A 25,732-nucleotide genomic window follows, 5' to 3' on the forward strand; every position below is an offset into this window, starting at 1 on the left:
TAACTGCTCTGCTCTCCTTCTGTCCAACTGCTCTTTGGGCTCCACCCTTTATACACCCGAGCTCCCTTAAGGGGCCCTGGGTGTGCACCACTTGCCTGTCCCCAATTAGGCCAATTTCTGGGATATGCCTGACCTTCAGCCCTGTAACCTTTAGACTCCCTCTTCATCCCAGAACTATAGTGGTGTTTCCTACAGGTAATCTGCATCACTCTTGGAGTTGGCTTCTTCTTCTGAGTACTTGGTCTGACTTCAGGAGGACAAAGTAGGACGAGGACAGCAATATCCTACAAAGGCTGAGGGAGGGTAAGCAAGTCACTGCTAGGAAAGGGGGCATACCGAGTCTCGCCCTCTGGCAACCTCTTCCCAATCCACAAGGACCCTCAGCCCGGGTGGACCTCCCTCGCTAGTCCACTCCCACGGTCGGGATCCAACAGCATTGGTCCGTCCCTGGCCACCTGAACAGAAGATTCCTGGGGAATAGGTGTGAGAGTACCTTCAGGTTTCTCAAATAGTATATTGTGCACTACATTTGAATTGTCAGCTGCTGCAATTAACATTTTTTCACATATAAGCGACGGCATATCTGGGCAACGAGGAACCAGTAAACCGCATGCCACACGTTTAGCTTTGACACAGGATGCAGGCTATGGCTATTGGCCACTTTCTATGTTCCTGTATGCTTTAAAAGTCGTTTGGATGTGTTCAGGTGCTCCTCTCTGCACATTCTCAGGAACGAGTAACAGACGGGTAGGTATGCTGCTATAGTGGTTGAGGAGTTAAAGGTTGCTCCCGGTTTCAGGCGAGCCAGAGTTTAGGCAACTACAGGAGCCAAACAGCTGTCACAGGATTAGATCTGGATGCTTGTTATATTAAACCAATTGAATTGTGATCCTCTTAGAAGAACTTTACTGAACCCTCACAATCCACTCCGTGTTTACCCAGCCCGCATGGCGCGACAGAGGTGTCCCAGAAAAGGTCAGTCTGACTCACTCCTGTGCAGGTCCTGCCCAAAATGGTTTCAATTTGCGCGTTCGCTCCTCTAACGCGCCATGTGGTGGTGTCTGCAGAGTTCAGCAATATTATTTTCAGATGTTTCACTGAATACACATCTCGTAAATGCACTTATGCTCCCTTTCATGCATAGCTGAAAACATTAATTATTTTTGTGACCCTACATACACGTTTATGCCAGTAATACTGAAAATGTTTGTTGAGCCTAAGAATAGGAGACGTTAAATAAATGCTCATATGGTCTGCAAAGGGTCTTCTTGCTTGTAGCAGCAGTGAAGGGCAATGTTGTCATTCGGGCAGAATGTTACTATTTATTCAGATTCTGCTAATGTTGTGACCACAGTACATTCAGTCGTCCAAGGATGGGAAAGGAGAGGTAGGGGTGTCGCGGTATTAGTTTTATGACGGTACGATAACCTTCTTGCCAAATGACGGTATATCATGGTTATCACGTTATAGAAGGTGGAGTTAACTAATCTTAACAAATATTTTCTAAAAGTTCATAAATAGTCAGATTTATCATCACAAACAAAACCAGGCACCCCGGGCCAGAATTGGGCTTTTCAACATACTTTCCACTGAAAGCCACCCCTTGCTTCCACCAAACACAAACACACGTGGAGAGGAGGAGGGCGGGAGCCCTGCTACATTTTAGCTCCCCCACTGGCTACTGGTGAAGATGAACATGTTGCCATCTTGATAACCTGCATGCCACAGATCAATGGAGCTTGATGGTAGTATACGCTTGTGCGCACACACACACGCACTCTTTACGTTACAGCCTTTAGTTTACTTGCGGGCCAAAAGGTGTTCAGTAATCACGGACATGTTACCCTTTGGTATGGCAACAGGGAATACCCACAGAGATGAGTGATTTCGCAGTGTGATTTGATATATGTAAATACAATGATAAACCCAGGGAAATCCCCCATTGTCATATGTTTAGAAAACATTATCCATTATAAATTTATAAACCCCAAAGCCGCCAACCCAAAGTAAACCCTTTTCCTTCTTGGCACTGTATTTATTCTTCCTATTGCTAACATATTGATTTTGTGTCAGGCACGTGTGGTTTATGGAATGGCATTAAAAACTGCTCCAACTGAAACTACTTGGCAGACGGCACATCCAACAGTGCAAGACCAAGACTGCGCAGCACTTGCTTACTGCAGCCTTTCCAAATCAGATTGAAAAGCACACTTCACTGTATAAACGGTATACCGGTATAAACAATGTGACAGTTATTATTGTTCAATGAAGTGGTTCACGGTATCTTTAACGGTATAGCGTTATACCGTTACATCCCTACTCTTCGGTCATGCATGCTAAATTATTTCATCTTCTTATTTGAAACACTTGAGTTACCCTGTGAGGTAGCAGTAGTGAATGTGCAGCACTGACACAGGGAAAGGACCCTGTTTCCATTTAGTAATGCGTTAGCAGAGCAGATCGCCAAAAGGTGCGGTGACCATGAACTTTGTTATACTGTTGCCATTAGAACAGGCGTTACTGGCGAGTACTGATTTTGATGTTGATATACCGTGTACACAGCTCTCTTTAGCAACGCTAACGGAGATGCAGAGCCAGCTTCCACAGCTGGAAAAGGAGTTGTGGGAATGGCGAGGATGTGGGTTGGAATTATATAATGAAATATGGAGACATAAAGTTACAGGCAAAGTAGTGATGCCACAAAGTTTGCTTTTGATTGCTCTTACACAATTTTATCTTCCAGCTCATGAATCTAAAGAAAGTATGTCTGTAGTGTAGGATTATTGATTAGTTTCCAAATATGTCAGAGATGATTCTTATATATATCACCCCCTTGTTCATTGCATTGTTTTCGCTTAGAAAAAAGAAAGGATCCAACCACCATCCCACCCCCCCATGATATAGTCACTGGAAGGCTCCTAGTCATTCCCCCTGGTCACGCAGTGCCATTTTAATTTTGAAACCGAAACTAAAGTACTCGGCAAGGAGATGGCTGGGTATTTGAGGGAGATAACCAAAGCTGTTAAGTTTGTCTCCAAAGCTGTTCCCTATATGTCCAAGGGGAGTCGCAACCAACATGAAATTCTGCAAGTGATCCGGCAGATTTGATCTATACCGAGAACATTGTTAGGGAATGGAAAGAGCCTTGCTTTGAGGGGCCCATTGAGATCTTTTTAAGTACCACAATTGTAAGCCATGGTACCACTATTCGGACTGCTGGTTAGCTGGTCCTCAAAATGCTGCCCTAGCCTCCGAAGTGAAATACATTTCTCCCGAATAACAAATGTTTCATCATATCTGTTTCTATGTTTTTCATTCTGTATAGTTGTGTTCTTATTATGGTATTTGTGTGATGATATCCCTTTGGCCGGGAGTTATGTTAATCTTGTTTTAAGGTCAGCAGTTTCTCCGCATTTAATCCCCAACAAAATGAATATGCATATTCATGTGGAGCATAATTTGTGGTACCGCCATGTGCAGGTGGTAGCCACTCAAAATGTGATTGTTTTATGTTTTATTTTTTCAGCAATCTCACATGCCGCAGGTCAGAACGCATTGCTTATTCCTAATGCGATATTCCCACAGAATCCAAGTGTCTTTTGAATTTAGAACAATATCTTTTAGGTGGATACGTACAACTTTCCAACTTCGAAGTGTTGGGTTTCTTAGTCAGTGTCACTCGATGGAATTTAGGTGGTGTAAAAACTACTGTTCTTATTCATGATGTAAAGGGTCCAAATTTGGAATGTTTTTAATATATCCCTTCCAGACTGTCCGTTCCGACTTTTCCTAGTTGCTAATGCGAGTTTATGGTGGGGACCAGGAGGATGGGTGAAGGTAATGTTTCTGATATTTTGCAGAGGAATTAGTATGTGGGAAAATGGTGTTGATATCTTATACTATTTCTAAAGCTTGTACTATTACTTGGATTACATTTGCTTCCTTGTGTAATTGGATGGCTCCAAATTCACTTCAACACTCTCCCTGAAGCTTGTCACACCCCAGTTGTGTTACTGGGATAATGGAACATTGTTGATGGGAACAAATCTAGGATGTGCAACTATCCTGTATATCGCAGACTTGCAGCTAGCCACTGCAGTCCTCATGGATGTCTTCTGGCTCTGTCGAGGGTTGACATATGATCAGTTGCCTCCTTCCTATGTTCTTTGGTTACATTGGATGCCCCTTGCATCGATGCAAAAGGAGTAATTATTTTACATCTGATGCAGAGATTCCTGATGTCTATCGTGTTTTTTTTTTTAAAAAACAGTCTTTCTTTGCATCCATTTTAGCCCCAAGTGTCCAAATTGTAGTGAATGCAAAATGGCTGCAGAAGATACGCTTTGCATGATGCAGTTCATGAATGCTACAGAAGATGGTTTTATTGCCATAAAAGAACAACTCGGGGGCATTCATCTTACATCTCTTCAAAATCGGTATGCCTTGGATTTACTAACTGCATCCTTAGGAGGCGTTTGTCCAATAATTGGGAGTATTTGCTGCACCTTTATTACCCAAAATGAGGCTGAAAATGGCTCTCTGACTCTGTTCTTCGTAATCTACAGACGCGTCTGTCAGCAGAAGAAGGTATCACTGGAGACTAGTTTACTGGCTGGTCATTGAACTTGCCTGAATGAGCTTTCTCACATCTGAATATACTATTGCCTTTCCTCGTTGGTTTCTTGCTTCTTCATATTATGATAACATGTATTAAGAAATGCTCCACTCCTTTTTTACCCCCACTTCTTTCTTCACCTACATATCCTTGTACTTACGGTGCATGGTCATTAGGTTGTGGTAGAAATCACAAAGAGGAGAATGAAGGCAAAATACAAAACAAAGAGGACCAGCTTTTAAATGTTGCAATGTAGCGGGCAGCTGTTCTTGATTACTTGGGTGCGATTCTGGTTTTGCTCTGTGCTGGCATTCATTCTGTGTACAAAAAGCGGGTTATGTGATGTTTGTGGGTTGTGGGGACGGCGACACAGGATCCGGGCCTTGTCAATACAGCTGCATTTGTGTAAAGTAACTAAGTCATGGAGGGTCCTTCCTGACCAGTCCAAGCAAACAGAGAAGTTGAACGATGATTGTTCTGTTAATCCTGAGCTGGTTGTAAACCAGTGTGAACCACGTTTTGCTTATGTGTGCCTACGTGTGAAAGATCTGCAGACCGACCCCCTTGTAATATGTATAAAAGGTTTGCTGAATCTTTGTTTAGCCATGTGTGTTTAAGCAAACCTTCCGGTCGGCTGTGATGCAATAAACAAGGGACCTTCCTTTGAACCACATTCTGTCTCGTATTATTTGTCTTCTTTAATAGATTCTCCCGAACACTTCCATGCATGCTACCGGTTCAAGGTATGGCAAATCCTGCCATATTAATACTTTTTTGTTAAATCTGGGTGGGTTCCCTCTAAATGTGCTGTCCGGGACCACAACACCATCCTATGTGTGGGAAAACACCCTGCCCTCTTAAGATCCAGCATAAAATATGTGGTCCCGATACCAAATCACAACATACCGAAATAGTTACCATCATTGTAAGAGCTTTGGCCGTTAATTTCAGGACTACACAAAAAAGTGCACTATATGTAAAGACACATATATCCAGACTTGTGCTGACCAGAGGCAATGGAGATCCAGAAGATTGTGCTCGTGTGACCTGCTGGTCACCAGACTTGTGAGTACACTCTGGAGGGACTGATACTGATGCATCTCTTATGCGTTTGATTCTATCTTAGGGCTGGATTTCAAAAGCTTAGGTTTTGAACACTGTTTTTACTGGCTGAACTAGTGGAACATTTAGCTAGGAGACTAAACGACTTGGCAAGAATACATTTGACCTTGGTTGGCCATCACCTTGAGACTTTGGTTTGCAAATTAGCGTGTCCTGTGAGGGACAGAGACTTGTATGGTTAGGATTGCGATTGTTGGTGGAATGACCTTGCCACCCTGATGTGCAGGACGCACCGGACTGACCCTGTTTTACAGAAGAATCCTTTATCAGGTCTAGGTTTTTCTTTGGGGGAGTTCTTCTAGGCCGTGAGCCAATGGAAGACCTAATAGAAACTACCAGAAAGCCACTTGCGATGTACGCTGTATCTTTGCTCAGCATCGCCACAGTTAGGTGCTGAATGAGCACCTTTTTTTTTACCTCTAGTAGGTGAGCAGTGTCCCTTTTGATCTCTTCCTCCAGTTTGTCCATATATTGTAAGATATGCCTATTATGAGCAAGTACTTTCATTAACTTTGAAAGCCAAAGGCGGATTACTGGGTAAGCGGAGTGTGCTGCTGAGTATGACTGCAGACTTTGGTAGACCGGACCCTGGACCTGGACCCTGAGTCTTTCCACTACCTCCATCACTCTACTTGCTAGAACTTCCTGTGCCTGTTACAAATACACTCCAGCCGCAGAGTGTGCTGCTCAGTGTGACTGCAGACTTTGGCAGACCTTGGCGGGACCGCGCGGGATACCGCAGTCGCCGACCCTGATCCTAAACCGATCCGTTTCGTCATGTCTTCAACTTTTCATCAACCGCCTATTGAGGCTCACGAACAATCCGAGCCTGACCCCGTCTGCTTTAAGATGGAGGCTCACCTACACAACACCGCTACCTCGGAACCGGAATTGGGGTCTGAAGCCACCTCTCAAAACTGTATCGGAGGCAGCTCAGGTATGGCACCCCTCCCCTCGCAACATCTTGCTGCAGCCGAAATTTTCCCTTTTTGTTTCTTCCCCTTCTCGAAATTCCATCCTCCCTACCCTTCCAATTCCCTCCACGTCCATTCTCCCCATCCCTGTACCCGTTCCTTGCACCTTCCCCCCACCCTCCTTCCCTTTCCCTGCTGTCTCACCTGACGGCTGCAGCTCCACGCGATCGGAGGAGGAGACGGACAAGCCCTCTCGCCGTGTTCTTCGATCGCTGAGGGAGGTTGCTGCGCGCAGACCCCCCACAAAGAAGCGGGGCGACAAACCAGCGGCTTCAAAGTGTACCACTTCCCTGGGGCCGTTGGACCTGCCAACCCAGCTCGCAGACCCGGCGAGGAAGATGACGAGGACGTTGGTCGCTTCAGTGGCGTACAGAGAAGCACCTTGTGCTGACTCCTCCTCCTGCCCACCCCAACATCTGTATGATCATGCAGGACAGCCCTCATACCAGCCTTTGTTGCCTGGCCCCTCCCCAACGGAGGAGCAGCAGGTTCCTAATACTGCACGAGAGGAGACAGGGACTCGGGCATCCCAGTCTGGACTTGTGAAGTCGACCACGAGTGCTTCCAGTGGTAACAGTGGGGCGCTTTCTTTTTCCCAAGATCGCATGGACCCTTTTGTATGCCCAACTAAAAATCGCCAGGACGAAATTGAAACTGAAATTGAAATTTCGTCACTTAATCAAATTCATAATCACTCTACTCATCTGAATAAAACACTCCTCACAATTGAAGTACACCCCACTCCAATCCGGAAAGACTTGATGAGCCCAAAGGAGGCTCTCTATTCTCCTGACTTGGAAACTAACACCAGTGATTGCACGGCAAACCTGATACCTTCTCCCAACTCGAAACCACTATCACCCGGCTCTATCACCTGCAACAGGGGGGTAGACGCCCAGACAGAGCCCGGAACCTCGGAGGGATCCCCCTTCTGTATGTCAACCGAGGAAACCCCCAAAGTAGCTCAGGAGATGGCCGCCCAAGCTTTCGACCAGGTCAACAGGCAGCGCCTTTGGGGAAAACTAGAAAGCATAGACTGTCCTCGATCAATCTTGGAACCCATAAAAGCCTTACATCGTGGCACCTGCATACGAGTGCACCTTAGTGCCGAAGGCCGACTGTCCAACGAAATACAGACTTCAAGAGGCGTAAAGCAGGGATGTCCCCTTGCACCTGCCTTGTACAACGCTTACATCGCAGATTACGGGAAATCAACGGAACTGGTCAGATGCTTTCCACCTTCGCTAGGAGGTTCCAAGATCGAGCGACTACTCTACGCGGACTATATTATCCTGATGGATCTAACCCCCAGAAGCCTCCAACGCCAACTAGACAATCGAGTACGCTACCTCGCAGAAAACAACTTGAGATTGAATAACGACAAAACCAAAATCCTAATACTGGGAACTGCAGCTAAAAGAAAACAAAAAATCCTTTGGCGCAGCGAAGGGAGGAACCTCGAATCAGTCAGTGCCTTTAAGTACCTGGGCATTATGATCAGCAACGACAAGGAGGAACAGGTTATGCAAGAGTCCCTTTGGTCAAAACTGAAAAACCTCACGGCACAAGCTAAAGCAGTGGAAAGGAAACACAGAAGATTTTCCACCATCCCCATTATAAGATTCTACAAATCCAAGGTCGTTCTCGATCCCGAATTTAATTTGGGCAAAATACAAAAGCTTCTTCTGGCGAGGCGTTCTGGGCCTGGCTACTTCCACACCGATAGCCCTGATAAGAAGAGAACTCTGTCTACCTTCCCTTCTGGCTGTAAAAATGAGAGCCACTCTTCTGTTGTACCGCAAAGTCATAAATGCTCCAAAAAACAAAGTTCTGGACCTTATTCAAAGGGAAATTGAGTGTGGTAACAACACATTGCTCACCAGATGGGAACAATCCAACCTTTCCATCTTGCAAGAACTCAACATCACTACGGAAACACTGATCCAAAACCCCAATCAGGTATCAAAGAAACTCTCTGAAGCTGATTGGATAAACATTTTTGGAAATCGCAGATAGTTATTCACTGACATCGAACTTACCAAGCACCCCAATGAAACTTGATGAGGTGCGTGGTTACCTCCTTAAATTCCCAGACAAGCGGCTAAGCAGAACCTTTTTAAGGTTCAGATTGAACCAACTAAAAACAAACGAAATCTTGGCAATCCGCAATCAATCCAACTCAAACAACTGTCGCTACTGTGGAATACCAAACACCATAGAAACCTCAAAGCATTAGGTCCTTGAATGTATTGGTCTAACTGCGATCAGACACCACTTGCTGGCCGAGCCACTGAATAACTATCGTACTTTAGACTCAGAAAACCTATGGGCTCTGTTGGCCAGCGGCAACAATAAGCGATGTGTCACTGGACTGTCCATGTTTCTGAGGACGCTGAACCTGTGAAACTGGATTCTCTGACGCAAGTCATTTTCTTTCAACTTAGAAAGGACAAACTAGTTACTTTTCTGGTTGGATTTATTTTGTAAAAATTGTAACACAATTAAACCAATACATTTTTTTAAAAAAATGTGTCATTTAGGCAGTCGAGGTGTCATTTTGAAGAGATAGGATAAAGTATTTTATGACCGAAGCAGTCCCTGGCCTCTGCCATATACAGTCGATATTGATTTGTGGGTACGCTTGGTGATGGCGAGATAGATCGAACACGTAACATAGACCAGGAACATGAACAAGGGGACGGGCATAAATGGGATGATCTTGCAGGACCCAGCTTAAAGAACTGGGGGCGGGGCTTAGAGGTTATTTGCACATAGCTGCCCTTTCCACTACCCCCTTACTATGTTCTACCCACACCATTCATGAAAAGCTAAAGCGGGAACTTCCATACAAATATAATAGAAAATGGGACAGTCCCCAATGGGGTTTATGTATGTTGTTTTTTTTTGTATGTGCTTAGAGCTCCCTTGATTCAATTGCATTTTAAACCTTAAAGTAGCTCAAAACATGGGATCAAAAACACAAAACCTATTGAAGACGCTTTTAATTATTTTTGTACTGGAATATCCATTTAGCATTTGCATTTACTACTTCGTAAATGGCGTGCTGCTTTCGGTTTATATTAGTTTTACCTTATGTTTAATCATCTTATAAAAAAATACTTTAAAAAAGAAAACAATTCATTACTTCGGTTGTACGGCAGATTCATATTACGTTGACGAAATTGAAGAGGAAATGCAGTGCTGAGCACTTCCTGTGAGACAGGAAACAGATAGGTGCACCGTACAGTAAGATGTGGAGGACAAGGGGGAAGCCCTTGAAAAACTCCAGTATTCTAGTGGGACTTTGCAGAATTGCTCACAGGTGCCTGAAATGTATCTGCAGCAAACCTCTGACCAGTATTGGGCAACACCAGAAACTTTGCAGATGCGTTGCTGGGGGGGATCGGGTGGGGTGTGGGGGGGGTGGCTGAAGGAGCTATCGCCTTGTCCTCCACATCTTTGTATTATCTTTTGGTTGTAGCCCCAGAAAGAAGCTCAGGGTGTACAACCAAAAAGCTAGCTAGCCCCAAGACTGGACAGTCCCGACATTAAAGTAGCCCCAGATCTTTTCCAGACCTAGCCACACCCCTGCCATAAAAGTAGCAGCTTAGGAGCTGTCTGGGCAGGCCAGGCCCGCTGCTGAGCGGTGAGTCGCTTTAATTTCACTTCACTTTATTTGAATGGACTGTGGTACATCCCTGTGTCTTTGGGTTGGCATTGCTGTCCCCTTTCTTGATTGTTGCTAGCCTCTGGATTTTTGAGTGATTAAAATGTAATCAAGAAATACTGGGAGGGTGTGCTGTGCGCAAGTAGTGGCCTGCCATTTCTTTTCAACCTTCCTGTCCTGAAATTCAGAGGTAATTTGAGTTTTGCTGAAACACCTCAGAACTACTGTATTTTTAAGCATACGTGCTATTGTAGTTGTACCAAGGATGGGCTTGTGCACAGTTTAAAGTGCAGCTAAGTCTTATCATGTGACTCGGGCCTGATTCTTAACTGGTGTTAAGTACCGTAAAGGTTGTTAAAAACGTTGTTAGGACATATTCTGAAGGTGGTGCATTCTTCCGAAGTCTGTAGGAATGCGCCACTTTCGGAATACATGTGGCGGTTGCTAGGATGCGTTGTAAACCAACCTAGCAACTGCCAGATTCGTTACCTGCCTCTTTTGACTGGTATTCTTGTGGCACTCCTCGAGTTTTATTTGTGCACTAAAGTCGCACACATACGCGGTACCATTTTGGTGCCGTCATTGTGCAGTGCCACAAGAAGCCTTGTTGTAGTGCAGGGTGTATATGAACCCTTTCATATACACCAAAGCAAAACTTGTGGTGCATACGAACAATTTCATACACACCAAAGTAAGCAGCTTCAACGTTGCCAGATCCAACATTGAAGCTGCTTACTTTGGTGCATATGAAAGTGTTCATACACACTCGTGGTCTCGGCAGCAGTTTTGTAAAATAACGAATATGTCATTATTTTACAAAAATGCTGTCGAGATTTCAGGCTTGCGCCTGTTGAGCCAAAAACAGGCGCAGTGCTGAAGGCGCACTGTTGTGCACTACGAGGACGCCCAGGCCCACTTGAGAATAGTGGTGAAGCTTGGCAGTCCTGATTTGGCGCAGCGAATCGTGATCTTTAGCACGTTCACTGTGCCAAATTAAGAATCAGGCCCTCCGTCGTGGTGGCAGACGACTTACCCTCTGTTTGCGTCTCCTCAAAAATCAAATCTCGGAAGTGAGAAAGGAGTGCATGCAGCGCAGTCCCGAATCCTCGGAAGAATGGTAAACCTGTGAGCAGATCAACAATTGAACCCGTTTCTTAATCGACATTAGTTTGCGCCACTTACTGTAGCCGCCCCTTTTCCATTGTGTCCGTGCCGTTGGTGCAGTTTGAACATCTCGGTGACCCAGTCATAAACACTTGCACCTCCATTATTGCCAAAGAATTGCTAAAGCATCCTCAGCCTGTTTCCATACTGCCCTCAAGACGGGCCGTGAATACGCAATGAGAAATGACATCGCCCTTGCGTCATCACCCTGTACATTCTGCGTCATCACCCATGTAACGTCGCCATGCCTTTTTGGTGTACATTGATTTGGCGAATGTTTGCTCAATTATGGTAAAATGAGTGTGTGGATGGGGTTATGGGTGTGTGTTCCATTAATGGCAAGTACAGGAGCGTGACTGCCTGTCCATTCAGAGCTGGCATTTGCATCCTATAGGATGTCTGTGCATTGGGACCGGAGCATAAAAGCACAGCCACTTACTATGAGACTGGGTAACGTTCTGCAAGGAAAGGAAACATTAGATGGCCCTTGGGCCCCATTGAAGTGACTGATGTCGCAAGCATTCTATCCTTGCTTTCAAATACAGTGGCTGGTCGAATCGGTACAGACCGGTCAATGTTACGTTTTAATGTTAGGGTGAGCGTTGTGAACAATTAAAGGAGCAGCAAGCACAGTGTGCATTATGTACTTAGCGATTCAAGCATACAAACCTTTTATTCATAGACATATTTGTTAACTATAAAGATGTGTGGTCGGTCTTCGGTTTCCAAAACGCTGCGTGATTTTATGCAAAGCAACCAGGAGCCCTCATTGGTGTTGTTTGTTCCCTTCCTCTTTCTCATAGGGGCATTTCAAAAGAATACAATAGAAGTGTCCTGGACTGCCCATCTTCGAATGAAAACCTATTAGAATTTAAATATTTTATACGGCTATTCCTGGTTTTGATAATGTGCTTTGCGCAGTAAGACGAATGTAACGTTCTGATGACTAACATATCTATTGGAACTGAACGTTGGAAATGAACATTGTAAACATTTCAAAACGCCAGTTTGGTACAAATAAATCTTTCCATTTTTTTTTTTTTTTTTTAATAGCTGGTTTTGCAAAAAGATGCAGCTGCTTCCCTTCACCTGTGAGGTAACTGTTTTTCAGGCCAGGCAGTTGTTGGCAACGGCTTGGTTGGTTTTATCAAACGCGCACCTAACAATGTGGCTCACAGAAGGAGAGCGGATGAGAGTGTGTGTGATACGCTGGGTACTTCGAGTCCATGTGGACGCCATGTTGCTGCTCGGTTTCCTAGTGACCAGCGGGATTTTCAAATATGCCTCGGATTCATTCGGAACTTGGATCAACTGATGTTAGTGGGCCCCAGAGCCGACATTGGGGGGGGGCGAGCCGGGCGACCATCCCCCAGGGCGCCTTTAGCCCCCACCAAGCCAGCTCGGGGGGAGTCTTTCAAGGGCTCCCCCGAGCTGGCATAGTGTCAGAAGGCGTGACAGGCACCTCATTGTCATTGAATGCATCTGCGCCGGCGGGCTCATTCAATGACAATGGGGTGCTGACACGCCCTATTCACATCATTACCTCTTTGCCAAAGCGAGGAGGTAAAAAAAAGAAAGTGGCCCATTCTGGCCCCGCCCCCCTTTCACCCTGCCCCCTGTTAACGAGGTGCTCACGGGGGCGAGGGGAGTGCCATTTCTCCCAGGGCGCTGCTGCCCTTAAGGCCGGCCCTGGTGGGACCGATATTCTAGAACTCTCCTTAACATATTGAAATCGCCAAGGAAAGGATAGGTCCCTTTTGAAAGTGTTTGAAGGCCACTGTCGCACAGACGAAAGTGGTAAATCTTCTTCCAAGAAATCTTAATTGGTGTCCTCAAAAAAAGTAGCTTAGACAATTTTTTATTTACTACGTACATTTTTTGTGATCAGATTTCTATTTTTTATTTGTGCATATATTAGGTGGTGCCAAAACGATTGCATTGGAGTTCAAGTAGGAGGGGGATGACGTGTGAGGAAAAACCCAATTCTTTTGGATATTATTTGGTTATGTACCCCTCCAGTCACTGCCCATGACTCAGCTAATCCTATGGCAATTCTAACCCACTACCCACCCTTCCCCATCCAAAACACAGCCTCCTGGGATCTCTTTGACCTAGCTCTATCAAGCAGTAACATCAAACCCTGGCCTGCCCATGTTATTTCTAAGTAGTCTGTGGAGAGTTGGTGGCTTAATTGCTGTGGTAAATGCGCTACTGGTGTAATTCAAATCTCTTAAACAAGTGTCCCTTAAGCCTCTTGATGTATATTTGTTCCTTGCACTGAAGTCCGATTAAAACGAGCATTGACAAGACCAACCATTTTGATTTGTGAGAGGTACCCTGATAAATATTTTCCAGGTACACTATATACCGAGGTTATCGCACCATTTTCTAGTTGCCAATTCATGGCCAGGTAGTGTCATTATGGCAGTGCCTGGCAAATGCCTAGCCCATGCCTACACAAAAGCTCCATCTGTTGCTTGTTATAACTGGGAATCTAGGGGGCTTGAGGATTTGCTTTCTGTCCCCTGCTCGCCCTTTTTGCATAGACTTGCACAATAGCCTGGCACTTGAGGAGGAAGCTCACCTTGATTAAGCGGGACTTTGGAGGCTGTGAGCAGTAGATCACACAGGAGATTCTTGGGAAAAGAGGACGAGATATGACGCTTAAGTGACGCCTGTATGAGTTCTACAATTCCAAGTCCAAACATGTGCAAGTTTATTTTATTTTGTATTTTTTGGGAAGTGAAAATACTTTGATGCTCAGTTTTTTGTAGGAGGACCTGACTTTCATGGCAATGACCAAGCGGAAGAAGACTTCCAGAGGTCATTTCTATTCTGGTTTTCAGGTCTGAGAAAATGATTAAAGAGCTGGGAATTGGATTAGTAAAAATCCCACTTTGAGCACAGGGGTTGGAAGGAGGGACTGCGGGAGACGATACCTCTGAGGCTCCACAACTGGAAGTCCCATTTTAAACACACTACAGTCCATGAATGGACGTTTCTCTTTTTTTAGACCCTACACGTGTCACGTTCACTAAAGATGCAGCACTAACTTCGCCACCATTGCACATCCTATGCCAAAAAAGAATGCACACATTGTTGTGTGTGTATGCGATTCTTTTTTTTGCCATGAGTGTCACCGTTGGTGTTGCATCTTTAGTGAAGGTGGGTAATTCAGTTAAGCCCAGTCAGAAGTATTGTGTGTGTATCTGGACACACACACAAAACCCCCTCTCCCCCACACACACACCCTTCCATCAACACTGCCTCTCTCACTCATACCCACCCACATTCACACACCCTCACTCATTTTGGCCATTACACAAAATAGGTCAACCCTCCTTAAATATATTTTAGGAATGTTATTTGCGTCAGAACTCTGTACTTTTATCTCCCCTGTGTTTAATAATATGGAAGACTCTATTTTTCGGTTACCGGGGAGCAAAGAATGAACTTGCTAGTAGCCAGCTATGAAATAGTCACTCACCATCTCAATCCTATACATACATACACACAGCACACAATTTCTTACTCGCCAAGTGTCAAATATCGCTAGCTAGCGGCGATTGCACATTTTGCACTCGCAATCGATTTATGACGGAACATCTCGCAAGGACTAGTAAAATCACTCGACTACACCGCTGCAATAACCTATTACAGTCGGGTACTGATTTTACACTGCCAACGACACTAGCCAGCAGCCGCTGAAACAGATTAATTGTTGCAGCCGGTACTCTGCATGGAGAGTGAAGACAATCCCTTGAAAGCTAGGGAGGGGCAAGGGCCATTTGATTTATTTTATTTGTAGCGTGCTGGAACGTTGCCCTTTAGGCATAGAAGCGCGAGGACTAGACAAAACCTGAAAAAACAAGAAGCCGAAAATCAGCAAATGGAATCATCAAGGGTCCAATGGAGGGTTCACTCAAAAAAGGAGTTTCTTGAGTCTGCGTTTAAAGGAGAAGCAACCATCCAGGACCTGTGATAGCTTGGCTGTAGGCACTTCCAGAAGTCCGGTGTTGTTAGACCGTAGTGCTCGTATAGCTGGCAGCCATGAAAGTGGTTTTGTCAGATAGTCGGGGCTTTTCCCGTAGAGGCACGCTTGAGTAATGCAGTGTCCTGAATAGAATCCGCTCTTGAACGGAAAGTCAGTGAAGGGACCTTCTAGCCTCCGAAATATGATCAGTTCTCCAAAGACCTGTGACGGCTCACACAGCATTATTTTGGACCACCTGCAGCCGGTTGATCTCTACCTTGCCCGCACCCTGCAGAAAACTAGCGTAATAGTCCAGGTGTGAGCAGATAATCGCACGTGCCAGTGTGGCGCGATCTGCTGTATCCAGAACGAGTCTAATTTGCACCAGAAACTTGATGTACTAGGAGGACTGTGATACAAGACTGCCGACATGAGCTTTCATAGAGAGGTCTGTGTCCAATACCATACTCAATGTTTGTACTTTGAGTCAGTGCTGCTAGCTGCCAGTCTGCAACTTGAAAAGTGTGGTAGGCAGTGTCCAGTTTGCGTAGCCTTGCAGCAGTGCCCACCATCATAATTTCAGTCTTCCCATCATTAAGCACCAAACCATTACACGTCTTCCAGTGCTGGGGCCTCTCTAGAGAAAAAGGCATAATCTTGCAGTCTGGTAAGAAGCAAGCCAAAAAAAGTGGGGTTCAAATGAAAAGAGGGACAGAAAAGCTAAGAAAAGGAATTAAAAATATAAAGGAATCCGTCATGATGATTTCCATTGATGTTGCACGAAACACTAAGCAAATGTTCTCTTGGTACCTGATAAAAATGCATTAGTAATACAAAACTGAGCGGTACTCCTTTTATCGACCTCAGAGGCATAAAAGGATGAGCCGGCATTGCTGGGAACTGAAACGGTGACTGCTGGTTGTACAAACTTGTTAGAGGCCAAACGAATCGCAGTCTTAATGGTGCCCAGACATAAGACATGTGGGGTGAAAAGGGAGGTTAAAATAGACAATACAGTGAACAAATAGAGACAGCAAGAAAAGAGGGAAATGGAAAGTTAGAGAAAAGAAGAGAGTTTAAAGGGGAAAACAGTTGGTTCACGGAAAGAAAAGCTTAGGGAGAGGGGAAAGGTAAAAAAAAAAGTCGGTGTACTAGAGAACGAGAGTAAAAAGCCTTAACGGGTAAAGAGAGCGGCAGAAAGTGAAAAAGGTGGGAAGAAAATATGGCAATTCAGAACTCTTGTAAAAGCCAACCTCGTCCAAACTGTGACACTAGCCCCTACCATGTCTTACCATGGCAAATGTTCTTTTTTATTAATTTGTGGACTAATTTCTCTATCTGTCTCTTAAATGTTGAGCTTGAGGGCGTGAGTCTGTGCTCTATACGTAATTTTGCATTAAACAAAATAGCACAGATTTTGGGGTAGTGGGCAGACATCTACTTTAATCGACACAAATCCCCTAACTCAATGCTCTACGGATATTGCAAGTCCCAGAGTAGCTCGGTGATCTTTCAAAGGCACTCAGCCCATGCACCTTATTCCTTTGTCAGTGGTCTGCAGCCTGTAGCTCTTTTGAATTGAACTACAACTCAAAATGTCCACTCGGCACTAGCCATTGGCTGGTGATAATTGATTAAGCAATTGTGTGTGTGGAATTGAGGCTGCAAGCCACTTTTTATGTCCAGCTAGTAGCTTGCAGCTTGAAATGTTTACCCCCGATTCCAATGGTCTTTCAACATTGATTGTGCTGGCTGGGGCTGATGGGAATTGTAGTCCAAAACATCTAGAGAGCCAAAGGTTGCAGACCCCCTGCTCTATATGATGTGTGCTCCTCAGTGATATGAGCCGGGAAGTGGGGGGAAAAAGAGGGTAGAGAATTCCTTGTATTCATATAATTGAGTTAGTTCCTAGACATATTGATGCTACTGCTAAGAACATTATCTAAATTTTACATTTCACAATTCAAAGCCAACCTCAAGGATGTTTCTACAACATTCAGAGATCAACCCCTGCATCTCTTTTTCATTTTCAATGTTCGTTTTTAACCTTCCCTATCCCCGCTACCACCCCCAGAATTTGACTTCATGTGTATTATTACAAAATGTTACTGAATGTTGGTTCTCGTTTCCTATCTTTCAGATCCTTGGTCCTGTGTGATTTAGGCTGTTGATCTGCAACGGCGACCCCTTGTTCTCACCGCGATGATCAGCGAGAGCTTGTCCCCGTCCATCGGCTGATCAACCCCATGCAGGTTTGTGATCTCTGCAAAGCATATTGAGCTGGAGGCACCCCATTCGGAAAAGTTCTTTTATTTTGAAGATAATTGAGATTCTTTTGGATCGAATGCCAGTCCATCTTAATGACGGCAAGTGAAAGAAATCGCAAAAACCATCAGCTGTCATGTGCAGTAGGAAAATGTATTCCAAATGTTGTTCTAGAAGCCCACATCTTCCCTCTATCAAGGGGTTTCATTCCAGAGTCTCACCATCAGCAGAACTATGCAAATTCTTACTGCTGAATATCCGCCACTTAGCTTCCGTGAGTATTGTCGTAATGAAGTGCTGTGCCGCTCTAAATGGAACTCTGTCAAAGACCGATTACCCTTAGAGATGTCAACAATATATACCTTTCACCTTCTGAAGGGCTCAGAAAGGCCATGCAGTGTAACGTGGTCTTGCATGCCTTCCTGTGGTGTTGATTGGTGAATGTCAGAAGAGCCAGAGTCTTGAGTGTCGATAAGATTTTATGAGTCTCGGGGTGATACTTGGGAATATGTTCGCCAAAGGGGAGTGCCCAAGATCTGATAGAAGGTACTTTTGGGTCCCGTTAGCCACTAATGTGGGGGAGTGTGATGAGGCTGAAGAGGGAGAAGCTTAGACATGGCTCGAAGAATGTGTTAACAGACGGGCCTATTGTGACGGTGTGTCAGAATTTGTCTGTGTGGTTACATGTCTTTATATTGAGGTAATTTATAACGAATGCCTGTATATCAAATCTTCTATCTTAAACTTTTATGGTGAATGCATTTTTTTGGGGCCCCACCTAAAAAACCCTGTTTACCACCCCTAAAAACCCATCCCGACCGCTTCCCAAAAATACCCTAAATACATTAATTATAAAGGTTTTCAAGATAAAAGATTTGATATATGGGCATTCAATATATAGGATTCAATATAAACACTGTATACCTGTCTGTGTATGTTGTAGCAGGTTTTAAAGCGGGGTAGGTTAATCGAGAAGAAGAGGGCAGAAGCTACATAAGCGTCAAGCAGTGGGGGAAAATAAATGTTGGGGCACCATCCGGGGAAGTGATTAGGATGGTCTCTTAGAGGTTTGTTGTAGTAGTCCTTCAATTCCGATTTGGTTTCGTGTTGTCCAAACCAAGTGGTTCTGTTTCCCAAAAGTCTTTGTCAGTGAGTTGTGTGCGGGCGAATTTCTGGTATTTCATTATAGTTTTAAGGGGGGCTTGGCCTAATGGGTTGAGGTTGACACAAGTAGGTGTATGGATGGTTGAGGTTTTGGTACTGGCCTCCTGCTGGAGGTATTGGAAGACTGGCTTTTAGCTGTTGTCGGAGGTCAGGTGGCCTTCTTCTGTGCAGAGGTGTTTGGACCGGGAGTTCGAGTTTGGTTGTTAGCAGGGAGACGCAAAGTTCTCAACCTGAATCCAGTTGAAGCTTGGCAGGGGTGGACTAGCCTTTAGGGAACTCTGGAGATTTCCCGGTGGGCCTCTGCACCCTGGGCCTCTTTTTTGTGGTATTTCCAAATTTTCTCATAGGAAAAGCATGAAAATGTGTCATATGGGGCCACTTTGAACTTTATTTCCAGGGCATCTTTTGGTCCCCAGTAATTATTTCCAGGGCCTCTTTTAGTTCCCAGTCCAGCCCTGAAGCTTGGCACTGCTAATGTTGCAAAAACTGAAAAATCTAATCTGGAACAATAAATTAATAGAACATTCAAATATTAAATCCCCCAAAAACATATATAATTTAATTTACACTTCATCAGAACAAGAAAAACATCAATGCATAAGACAGCAACAATTGCATTGCTAAAACCTAGAACCTAATCACATACATCAAACCAAATCATACCATATACACAAACATTGCATCGACAACATACTGTGTATGTCGAATAACTCAAACAAGAAAGCAATAGTGTGGGATACACAAACGCAAAAATCCTAAATCAAAGAATTATCGTAAATTAAACAGATCTGTAGCCAATTGGAGACTGAATGAATCAAAATGATGTAATTGTCTTTTGGCTACTTCCAAATATCACCAACCGGTTTTGACATTAGTACATTATTTTTCAATGTCTTCATCAGGGGAATAAAAGCAAACCTACAATACATATTAAAAATACTTAGAATCCAAATTTACCAGCTAATTGTGCCATGTGTTCCAAAGCTAATTTAGTTTGTACCTACAATTCAAATGAGGCCATTTAATTCATTTGGACCTATACTCGACCAACCAAAATTATGGATGCCTGCATAAAAAACAGGGTCACTAACCAGGCGTACACCTTCCATGGAAGCATCTATAGCTCCAAAGGAAAAGATAGAAGATGGACAAAATGTACCTCTCCTCCCAGCACCAATGTGCCCAATATCTACTACATAAACATACATAAAAAGTTAAATGGAGAACTGAGCTCACGGTCATGGCATGCCAATACTCCATGGTGAAAACCTAAGTAGGTAAGTACAAACAACTCTTCTCTGCACATTGTAGTGTTGGGCGATAGTATAGGGCTTATAAGGCCAATCCACACAAGGCTACAGTTGGCACAAAGAGTATGCACACATGCATGGGTGAATATGCAGACACAAGCTGCATGCCTGGGCGTGGTGCATCTGAATGCAAAGACTGCATACACTTTGTGGGTTTCATGTCGTTCTGCCGACAGGAATTCCTTCAAAGTTCTTTGTTGGAATTCCGCCAACAAAACTCATCGAATTTTGGTTTATTTGGGGGTGCCCCTCCCCCATTCCACCTTTGTCAGCACTAGTCCCCCTTCCCCCTTCTCCAAGCCTCTCTCCACCACTTTTACACCTTCACCCCCCTCCCTCCATACATATTTCAATAAGATTTAACGGCAAAATTCTTTTGAAGTAAACTACCTCGAAAGATTTCCTGTCTGCAAGAGGACAGGATGAGCACCTTGTGCCAACTGCAGCCTTTCGTATGTTTGAAAACTTGAGTCCACTTATGTTTGAAAGGCCAACTCGGAAAGTAAAGATTTGAACGCCAATATTAACCTTGAACCAATATCATGAAATGAGATGATCGAAGTTTGCTATACCATGCCTCGCACCAGTGCTCAAGATAAGATTTTGAAGTGGGAGTATTTTACTCCCACTTTTTTAAAGTTCAGAGTAAAATAATTTTTTGGGGAGTAAAAATGTAAGTCCATTCCCCAACTGGAGTATTTTATAAGGAAGTAAAAATGTTTCAACTGGAAAACTGAAATGTTTTTGTAATTATTTCATCGCAGCCAGACATACATGCACATCAAAAGATACATGTTTACTTCTTCCAATCAGGCAGTAAAAATAGCAGTTTCTTCCTGTGGTATATAAGGAAGGCATGGTATCAAAGTAAGACAGACATAAGTGATCACAGTTGAAGGGTGTTTATTAAACTGTAAAAATTGGTGAGGTAAACATCTAATCTAAACCTACATCTAAGATTGGAGCAAGCTACGACCATCAAATAACAACACATTCCTAGTTGAGTCTTGTCAAATAAAAAGGGCTTATACTAAAAACGATGATTGCCAATCCTTACTGCTATGTTACAGAAGAGTGTGGGATAATGTTCACAAGAAAGGAAAGGGAGTGTCACAAAATGATAAATCGGGATGTTATGGCCGGGGGTCTCCCTTGGCCACGTTTGAAGCATGGGACAAGGTGGGACTCTCAGCACAGCACACTTCTGAGCTTCTCCGCCCGAGCTCAGTTCCTTTTCTCAATATCGGGGCCTTCTGTGCCCAAGTCTTTTATGCAAAGTCTCTTGCTTCAGAGGGCCTGATGTATCATAAACAACAAACAAAAGTTCCTTACATAAGTCTTCACGTCGGGCGATTACTCTTCATCCAAGGAGCCCCTTCAGCCGGGCTCCGATCCTTTTCACAACATTGGGCTCCCTCAACGGGCTCTGGCCAACACCTCACTGTGGACATCCCTCAGTTGGGTTCATGTTTGTCATCACAATGTGATTCCCTTTTTCCATTCATCATCGTCTTGCAATATTCAGGAATCTCAGTCTTTTTACACAATTCTCTGGGTTACTTTCTCCCCTTTACTTAGGTCCCCCTCGTCCGGGCTCGGATCTTCCTTCACCTGCCTCCCGAAACGCTTGCCAATTCACACAGAGACTTCCGAAGGGCGGTCACGTCTCGCTGGATCACTCCTTGATTCTATGGCAAGTGTAGGTTTCACATTATCGTAATTTACATGGCGGTCCCCTCAGTGACACAGTGCACTTCACAATGTGTCAGACTTTCGACGGTACAAGGGGTTTTGGCTTGACCCATGTAGGACTACTTTGACATCTGACACCGGCCTCCCTAGGGCCTCTTGGTTCTTGTAGTTTTCTCAATTCATCATACCCTCCTTGTCCAGGAGCTGGGCATTTGTCAGGGTCTTTTGAATGAGCGCCCACATGGCGCCAGACCACTCTAATGTTGATACCTCGTTTGTTCACAAAAGACCTTTGTCTATCATCTTCTTTTCTTGACGCAAAATGTTGTCACTGCAACTTTGAGTTTAACACAGTCCGGCCCACTCTGTGTCTTCTGACTCACCGGCTGTGTTGAACTCTGGCTATCAGTGCGGGAGGGCCCCGTTTACTGTTGACATCTGTCACATCAATCGCCAGCTGCGATTCCTGATCTTATGGTTTTTTTACCAAAGGCTTTTTGGGTCTTGGTTGAAAAGGCAAGGGCAATTCCTTCCTTGTCGTCCTTTCGGTTTCCACCACCTTTCTCCAAGTTTTGAACTGCCGTTCCGGAATACCTGCTTCCTTGTCCGTTCGGCCTTGCTCAAAATGTGCTCTTGTGCTGCGCCTTTTATCCCTGTGGGGAAGGGAAAGGGCCGTCGGGTGTGTGTAGTTATTGGAAATTGCTTGACTCTCCCTGACCCTTGTGTTGCGACATCTCCGGTAAACGGCTCTGGTGTTAGTCTGTTGTCTTTTGCGGTGTGAGAAAGTGTTTGTGTAGGAAAAGGAGGGATAGAGTTTCAAAGTATCCTACGGGCTACAGTGGGGAAAAGGTGTCCTAAGGAAAGGGGTAACGAGCCTCACCCTTCGGTCTCCCACTCCCCGAAGACAACACCCCCACATCATCCAGGTGATCCTCCCGTACTGGTCCACCCCCAGGAACTGGATCCAATAGAGTTGGCCATGTCCTGGCCACCTGGATGACAGATCGCCGGGGACTAGCAAGTGAGACACCTTCAGGTTTCTCGCAGATACTACATGCACTACTGGTCCAAACCTAGCCATGGAGCTGTTTGGGTGAAAGCAGGGGCGCAAAGTCTTGTCTGTTTACTATTTTTTGTTGGGAGCATTAGTACTCCCTAATTATATTTTTTGGGATTATTTCCCTATGTTTAGGGAGTAAATGTGGCTGATCCACCCCTTATCTGTATCTGTAGGGCTGCCTGCCACGCATGTCTCGGAAGGGATAGCTCGGGGGCAGCGTGCTCGTCTTGGAAGCAAGACGACACGGAGCAACACAGGTTCAATCCCCAGGTCCGTGCTTAGAAACCTCTCGCTATGAAGTACGTTATAAATAACCTATTATATCATATCATGTCCTGTGCCAGAGCGCATCAATAATAACCCATTTTCTTTTCCGTACAGTTCCTTGTACATCATTTCTAATGCACTAATTACATCTGCTCCTGTTATGAAGCAGGACACGGTCGTGTGTCCCCCCCACACTCCCTTACTCTACAAATCCTTGATGTTTGGTCTGGTCACCCCTTCCCCACCAATCGACACTGATAAGTCCCACATGGGGGGATATTCGTGTTTGGAGGTTGAACATCTTGGAGAGGTTCTACATTGCTAAATAGAGCGATTGTCTACAATTTGGTCAACTCAATTTCATCGACCTAATTCCGACCGTCAACCTTTTCCGGACCCTTTTGGTTGGTCATTGATGCTAAAAAGTAGCTGTTCCCCTTCCGAATATGCCTTGCCCACCACACACAGGGGTGCCGAGTATCCCATCTGCACTGAAAGTCCCTATACTTCCAATGGGACATCCTAAAATGTTCCCCACTGTCTAGCCCCCCGCCCACGCATCCGGGAAAATCAAAATCCTCCTCCCCATGTCTGGATTCTGCACTGAAACCCTCAGTATAGTAGGGGGTCCTGTGCAGTGAGTAGCAAGGCATGGGCCCAGCACCTCTTCTAGGCCACAATGCTGTTTTTCTTGAAGGAGTGCCACGCATGCATGGATCTTCTGGTTTGTTCACATGCGATCATCATGACGGTAGCTTATATTTGCAGGGCTCCAGGGTTCATCATTGGCGTGTGTGCATGATTGCTAGTCTGGGCACAGGCCTCCTTTTATAAAAGATTCATGTTGTAGTGCGCAATGGCTGCATGCCACACTGACTCCCATGCGATCCGAAGATGCACAGTGTGTGTGTGTGTGTGTGAAGCCGGTGTGTGCATCGTGGCGGCACGCGCAGTGTTATTCAATAAATACATTTCCCCTGGAAAATGGCATGATTTATTTAGCTGCAGTTTATCCAGCACTTTTGCACAGGATCATGGGTAGCTTCTTAATGCAGAGAGATTCCAGACCAGCCGGACAGTCTTTGAGCCTGATGTTTTAGAACGCAGGATGCTTTACCACCAGGCTCAATTCTGAGGTTCAAATCTACCGGCCTTTCTGTGGGGTAACTACCTCGACACAGAAGCATTACTGCGTGCAGTAATGGGCAGCAATCCCCATGAAGTCCTATGGGGAATAAGAGAAGGGTCCACATGATTCTGAATCATGCAGACCCTTCAACTTACCACATGTGGTAATAGTATTCCATCTGGCGGTATTACCACTGGCAATACCGCCAAACTCTTAATCAGGCCTTTTGAGTTGGTCCAAGGGTGCAGCCACTTATCCAGCCTTTGTTTGAATCCTCTGGAGGCAGTGCCATTTACAGGAAAATTTGAGGCACCCATGTGACTGTAACCAGCTGATTTTCTGCTGCGTAAATCCATTTATATTGAAGCAGTTGGGCTTTTAGTGAGTGATCTAAAATGTGCGGGTTCCCTGGAGGAGAGCTCTGTTGAACCCAAGGCATATATATATATATATATATATATATATATATATATATATATATATATATATATATATATATATATATATATATATATATATATATATATATATATATATATATATATATATATATATATATATATATATATATATATATATATATATATATATATATCCACCTGCCAGGAGCAGATATCCCAGCTCGTGAGCAGAGAGGGTAAGATGTGCAAAACAATTATTTGGCAAATCCAGTTTCAGCTCTGTAGGCGCTGGGCCCATTGGTATGGAGAGTGGAAAAGGCTCGTGAATGCACAGCCAGCCCGTTGTACCCTGCTCTTATGTTTCTGACATTGTGATTCGCTGAAAGGTCAAGAGTATGTGCGAGCCCCGCTCAGAGTCGGTTTTCTCCGCTGTCAATTTAATCTACACCGTCCCAGGTGTCGAGTGTTGATGGAAGGGGTTTTTCTTTGTATTTATTCACTGAAAATGAAAAAGGGCTTCGCCAAGAAGCACTCTGCAGGGATCTGCAACTTTTTGGACTGCAACTCCCATCAGTCCTAGCCGGCATAGTGAATGAACGGGGATCATGGGAGTCTCAGTCCAAAACATCTAGGGAGCCACAGGGTGCAGCCCCCTGAAAAGAAGTTTAGTAGTTAATCCATTAATCCGGCTCGTGGTAGGGGGAGGAGCTAGAAGCAGCAAATGGGGACAGCACAAGACTCTTTAAATGCATCTTCAGTCATTATCTACTGATATGCAAATCGAGACTGATGGTGGTTTGGGAGGTTGCTTGACCAATGAATGTTCAGGGTATGAGGGTAAGCAGCAGATGAAGCAGCATGGCCGGTGATGGCGGCGGGCTCCTTCGTGAACAGTTCCCGGTGATAAGGGTCTGCGGCCAGTGCATGGA

The 25,732-nt window shown here is 44.7% G+C and overlaps 1 protein-coding gene across 2 annotated transcripts in view; it reads left to right on the forward strand.

Moving 5' to 3' along the window:
- The window catches only part of FUT8 (fucosyltransferase 8), an 857,288-nt gene that overhangs the window by 212,203 nt on the left and 619,353 nt on the right, over positions 1-25,732 (forward strand). For both annotated transcript variants that reach the window (XM_069638672.1, XM_069638673.1), the window contains exon 2: positions 17,656-17,767. The gene's annotated coding sequence lies outside the window, so the exon portion shown is untranslated. The remainder of the gene's footprint in view (positions 1-17,655; positions 17,768-25,732) is intronic.

The sequence above is a fragment of the Ambystoma mexicanum genome, chromosome 14 (genome assembly GCF_040938575.1).
Source record: "Ambystoma mexicanum isolate Mex_15411 chromosome 14, UKY_AmexF1_1, whole genome shotgun sequence".
In the NCBI taxonomy this organism is placed as follows: Eukaryota; Metazoa; Chordata; class Amphibia; order Caudata; family Ambystomatidae; genus Ambystoma; species Ambystoma mexicanum.